Source organism: Mastomys coucha, unplaced genomic scaffold (genome assembly GCF_008632895.1).
Source record: "Mastomys coucha isolate ucsf_1 unplaced genomic scaffold, UCSF_Mcou_1 pScaffold20, whole genome shotgun sequence".
NCBI lineage: Eukaryota > Metazoa > Chordata > Mammalia > Rodentia > Muridae > Mastomys > Mastomys coucha.
This window is the reverse complement of record NW_022196903.1, coordinates 114,294,553-114,300,586: the sequence shown is the minus strand read 5'-3', so window position 1 is coordinate 114,300,586 and position 6,034 is coordinate 114,294,553. Positions and strand designations below refer to the sequence as shown.

The following is a 6,034-nucleotide window of genomic DNA, read 5'->3' as shown; positions in this document are numbered from 1 at the left end:
CGCCTGTGTATTCTTCCTGTCCCTGGCAAGTCCATCCCTTCACTGGGATTAGAACCTACTTCTTCAGGATTCTGAGCAGCCTTGTGAACAGAACAACTGGATTCTTGAACTTTCCATTGGTAGATAATCATTGTTGGATCAGCTGGACCACACACAGAGCCTTTAAGCCATTCTAATAATCACATATACATGTGTGTGTGTGTGTGTGTGTGTGTGTGTGTGTGTGTGTGTGTGTATGTATGTATGTATGTACGTATGTATATGGACTGCAAGGCTTCATGCTTGCTTAGTGAGCATTCTGCCTCCAGGCCACACTCAGCCCTGCAGCCTAAGTAACAGGATAGGAGGAGTTTGGGGAAGGTGGACCAGGGGCCAGGAAAGGCGGATGCAGCGTCCCCATGAGCTGGAACGGGGGTGATCTTTGCCTTCTGCAGACAGACTCTAGCTAAAACCCCTTTGGGGACTGCATACACTGCCTTCTCCCCAGAAGACAGGACAGCTTTGAACAGCATCTTCATCTCCCCATGCCACTCACACCCCTGGTGTCTCAGGTTCAGACCTCTTGCCAGGTTTTTGGTTGCTCCCTCACCCCCGTTGCCTTCCTGGGATGTGCTAGTTCAGTGGTCCAGAGTGAAGGCTGCCTCAGGGACGGCAGCCTGTGGGTGAGGCTGGGAGGGGTGCTGTAGGCTGTAGGCCTCCAAGCTCGAGTGACCTGCAGCTACGTGATAAGGGAGCAGAAAGAAAAAAGGTGGGTGTGACCAGAACTATAGGTGCTTGTGTGGGTCATGTGACAGCCCCTTTTACAGGCGGGTGGGCTACTCCCGGGGGCGCGTGAAGGCTTGGTGGGGAGGAGGGCTATAGTAAGGAGTCTTTTGGGAAGCAAACACTTATGTCAACAGACAGGAGCTGTCCACTTATACAGGCTTTGGTGGCGGTTTTCGGTATGTCTGTCACCTGTCATTACATTACCCTTGTCCCCTAGATATGGGTTACAAGGGGTGAGGGTAGCCCAGTGTCACAGTAACAGAGTGGGTATGACAAAGGTGGTGGTGGTGGTGGTGGGGAGCTGTAACTTCTGAGAGGGGAGGGAGGTCCCACAGGCACACCTATGTCTTTATTTCCAAACTGTCCACTTCATTTGCCTGCCAGAAGTGTGATTGTCAGTTCTGCCTGTAGGCAGACTCCCTTAGGGACTAGCCAGGAAATACATGGAAGAAAGGAAATACATGGTACTTCTCAGATCCTCCAGGAAGCCACATGTTTGGTTAAGAGAGTGGACCTAAGTTTTGGGGTGCGCTAGGCTGGGGGAGTAGGCTGAAGTGGGACTCCTGACTCTTAGGCGAGGACTGTGTTATGAAATAAAAGTCCCTGGATGGGCTTGTGGAGATCAAGCTCAGTGGGTCAAAGCCCTTACCACAGAAAGGTGAGGACCAAAGTTAAATCCCTAGAACCTGTGTAAAGCTGAATTCCACAGTGTGCCTCTGTAGACTCAGTGCCTATGGCGAGATTGGAGCCATGTATAGGAGCTCCTGGGCCAGCTAGCCTGGGGTGCAGAGCTGAGGCCAACAAAGATCAGACTGTAGTTGTATTCTGACCTACACACACACACACACACACACACACACACACACACACACACACACTTTCTTTTAATCACTGATTGCATTGGGAATTTCTTGTAATGAATTCCCAGCACCAACATGGTTGCTTGCAACCTTCCATAACTCCAATTACACCCTCTTCTGGCCTCGGCAGGCACCTGGCACCCGAGTGGAAATACAAGTGTAAATACATCAATCTAAAAACAAAAAACAAACAAACAAACAAAAAAAAAACGATAGTGGGCTGGAGAGATGTCTCAGTGGTTAAGAGCACTGGTTGTCCTGCACAGAGGACCTGCAATCCCTAGCCACCCACATGGAAGCTCACATGTTGGTGCTGTCTATCAGTGGATCAGACATCTGCACATAGACATGCATACATGCAGACAAAACACAAAGTGTACACAAAATAGATAAATTATTAAAATCCCAATAGCTTTATAAAACCAAACAGATCATTTAAATCACACAGTCTCCTGGGTGGTGGTGATGCATGCCTCCCTGGGAGGCAGAAGCAGGCAGATCTCCGAGTTTGAGGTCTATAGAGTGAGTTCTAGAACAGCTAGGGCTACGTAGGGAAACCCTGTCTCAGAAAACAAAACAAAACAAATTGTACAATTTAGTGGTTTTTCAGAGCTGTGAAACATTTACTGCAACCAATTTAAGGACATTTTTGTGGTCTCCCAAAACAGCCCTGCACCCTGTTTCCCTGGCTCCCTTCTTGTCTGTAGATTTGCTGTCTTGACACTTCTTAGAAAGGGACCGTGCAGTCTTGTTTTCCTGGATGGGTTTTGTTTTGTTTTTCTCTCAGCCTGTTTTCAAGGCTTAATCTATGTGCTTGTGAACATCAGAATTTTCTTCTAGTTTATAGCTAGTTAATATGCTATAAAATTAACAATCTAGACCAGGCTGGTCATGGAACTTGTAGCAATCCATGCCCAGTTTCACAGGTGAGTCTCTTATCTGCCCACAGTGTGGGGACTCTATTCCCGTACCGTGTTATTAGGAATGCTCGTGTTTTTGTGTGGCTGTGTGATTTCTTTTCCCCTGGTTGTTCAGACATAGGAGTGGAATTCCTGGGTTGTAGGGTAAGTGGGTGCTTATCATTGGGAGAACTGCTAAAGTACTTTCCAGAGCACTACCAGAGAGGAACAGTTTCTCTGCATCTTCGCTAACCTTATTCTTTCCCCCTTTCTTCCTTTCCTCCTGCTGGACTTTGGGCTCAAGTCACCTTCCCAGTGGGACAGTGTGCCTGGGACAATGGGGATGCCAGGTGTAAGGTGATTCCAACTAAACTCACTGACTGGGGTCTGGGGCCCAGGGCCTGGGTCTGGGGCCTGAGTCTAGCTGGGTTTGAGGCAGATACAGATCTGAGATGTGTGCGTACAAACCTGGATAACGGAACATTGTCATTACCCAAGGTTCCCTAACTCTTGTGTCACCTAATGAGATTTTCAGCTTTACTTTCTTCAGTCTAATATACAGCCTAGGAATAAGTGCACCTGAGTTATGTGACAAAGTACCAGAATGAAAGTGTGAAACCATCGACTGTCCTGATCCTCCCACATGCTCTAGCAGTTCAAAGAAGACACGTGGCAGTCTGGGCGGTCAGAGTGACATTCTGCTGACACTCATATTTGCTGTCCCCTTTGTGCCACGTGACCTTCTACACTCACTAATAGATCTTGTGTCCCATGCATGCAAGGAGGGGGAAACGGGTGCTCAGAGTCTGCTCCATGTCCAGGGTCCTCCTTTTGGGGATATAGTTAGGCTGACTTTTAAAGATTTTATTTACATATTTTATGTATATATGAGTACACTGTACCTGTACAGATGGTTGTGAGCCTTTATGTGGTTTTTGGGAATTGCATTTCATACCTCTACTCACTCTGGTCAACCCTGCTCGCTCAGTCTCTGCTCACTGTGGCCCAAAGGTTTATTTATTATAGATAAGTACACTGTTGTTGTCTTTAGACACACCAGAAGAGGGCATCAGATCTCATAATGGGTGGTTGTTGGGATTTGAACTCAGGACCTTTAGAGGAGCAGTCCGTGCTCTTACCCGCTGAACCATCTTGCCAGCCCTGGGCTGACTTTTAAATGTGTTATTTCACAGTCTCATTTCTTAGTTCTTTATATCCATGCCTAAATTAGGGTAAGTGCTTGTGTTGGATTTTTCTCTTTGCCTGTAATCTGAATAAGCAGTATAAATCACATAGCTAGGAAGAGAGAGGGTGGAGCATGAGAATGCAAATATATAGAACAGGAGAACTGAGTGAGGAAAAGGGATGAGTGTCATGTCTGTCTGTCCATCTGAATGTGAGGAGGTTGTAGGATTGGTTATATAGAAAGCTAGTCAGGTAGGGCTTGTGACAGTTGAAATAAATCCATGGGGCTGTGGTTCAGTAGTAGACTGCTTGACTAGCATACGTGAGGTCCTAGGTTCTGATCTTAGCACAAAACAAATTAGTTGATTAATTAAGAATTAGTCTCGCTGGGCGGTGGTGGCGCACGCCTTTAATCCCAGCACTTGGGAGGCAGAGACAGGTGGATTTCTGAGTTTGAGGCCAGCCTGGTCTACAAAGTGAGTTCTAGGACAGCCAGGGCTACACAGAGAAACCCTGTCTTGGAAAAAAAAAAAAAAAGTCAAATTAGGGGCTGGAGAGTCCAGTGGTTAGCAGCACTTTTTCAGAGGACTGAGATTTGGTTTTCAGCACCCACGTGGCTGCTCACATCTCCCTGTAACTCCAGCTCCAGGGCATTTGATACCCTTTTCTGGCCTTTGCGGGCATCAGGTATATATGTGGTACCTGTAGGCAAACACTCTTACAGGTTAAAAATAATCTTTAAAAAATTTTTTTAGAAATGTTTCCAGGCTTGTTCTCTAGCATTAGCCTGGGGCGGCAGAATTTGTGGCTGATTGTTTGGCAAGTATGGTTTTGAAGGGAAGCATGGTCTTAGGTCTCATGGTCATTCCTGTTCTGATGGGAGCCACTTCAGTCCGGTAGGTGACACTGGCGGGTGACACTGGGTAGCCGTGGCGGGTGGCACTGGGTAGCCATGGTGGGTGACACTGGGTAGCCGTGGCGGGTGGCACTGGGTCACGGTGGCGGGTGGCACTGGGTAGCCATGGCGTCCGGGATGCCAGAGCTTAGAACTTTGCATATGGTTCTTCCATCACGAGGTTGGCCTGAATCTGACAGTTCTTTCTAAGAATGCTCTTGGCGTGACCTTGGCCTCTGTGTCTTGGTGCCTGCTGGGGTCATAGTTTGATACATTGAAGATAAAAGTGACATGGTTAAGATTGTAGGCCCCAGAGTCGGACGAATTGAGTTCATTTTCTCGTCTACCACCACCAACTGCGGTGTCCTCAACACAAGGTGGCTACTGAGAGCCACCCTGTGAAATTATTGTCATGAGTCAGTGAAACCATGCCCCAAAGACGAGCTTATGGACTGGTACGTCGCGTGAAAGAGATTCTCCCGAAACACTGGCTGTCCCACTGCTAAACAGCAGGCAAAGCGTTAGCGCAGACACAGCCCTCTCCAGTGAAGGGACTCCCGTCCCGTGGCGGTGCGGCAGTGCGTAGCTGTGGCGGTGACACGGCGAGATGACAGCAGCACCCCTGCAGACGTTTCTGGTTTGTTGGGCACCTTCCTGTGAAAACCCCTTGCCGTGGGTTTTCACGTGTGACTTATTTTTTGTACCCTATGCGAAGCACGTCTCAGCAGCCTTGCTGAGGCGCATGCCCAGAGCAGCACGACTCCTCGCACACCCTCAGTGCTGCCTGCCCTGACTGTGTTCACTCACCTGGAGTTTAGGAATTGATCTGGGAAGCTACGCCGCTTAGGTGAACCATGTCCCCGAGGGAGGAGGGAGTCCGAATCCTCAGTCTTCTCTTCTCTGGTGACAGTTACGCCTTTGGGAGAAGGCCCACTGGTGACTTGTCCTTTGAAAAGGCTCAGGATTGCCTCTCCACTTTAACTGTCCCAAACCAGGGTGGGGGTGAGAATAGAGGGGTGGCCTCATGACCCCCCTCTGTGTCCATCTTGTGTCTCTGCATAGGTGCAGGGTCTGGTGACTGCCTGGGTCTAGCTAGACTCCAGTAGGAATTCTCCAGAGATAAGGCTTTCAGTAGACCGTGGCTACAGTCTCTCCCTCTCAGCGAGCTGTGCCTTTGTCGTTAGACTTTTTTTTTTTTTTTTTTTTTTTTTTTTTTTTTTTTTTTATCTTTTTGAGACAAAGGTCATGTGTAGTCCAGGTGACCTTTTGGACTTGCTATGTAGAGCATGACTTTGAAGTCCTGGTCCTCCTGACCTGCCTCCACCTTCTACGTCATACGATTACAGGTATACTTCCATACTCAGTGAGACAAGGTCTTTGATACTATGCTGTCCTTAAACTGCCTCTGCCTCCTGAGGGCAGGAATTCCA

General features: G+C 48.3%; 1 protein-coding gene across 10 annotated transcripts in view; it reads left to right on the top strand.

Moving 5' to 3' along the window:
* The window catches only part of Mical3 (microtubule associated monooxygenase, calponin and LIM domain containing 3), a 201,824-nt gene that overhangs the window by 32,778 nt on the left and 163,012 nt on the right, over window positions 1-6,034 (top strand). The gene's annotated exons all lie outside the window — the stretch shown is intronic.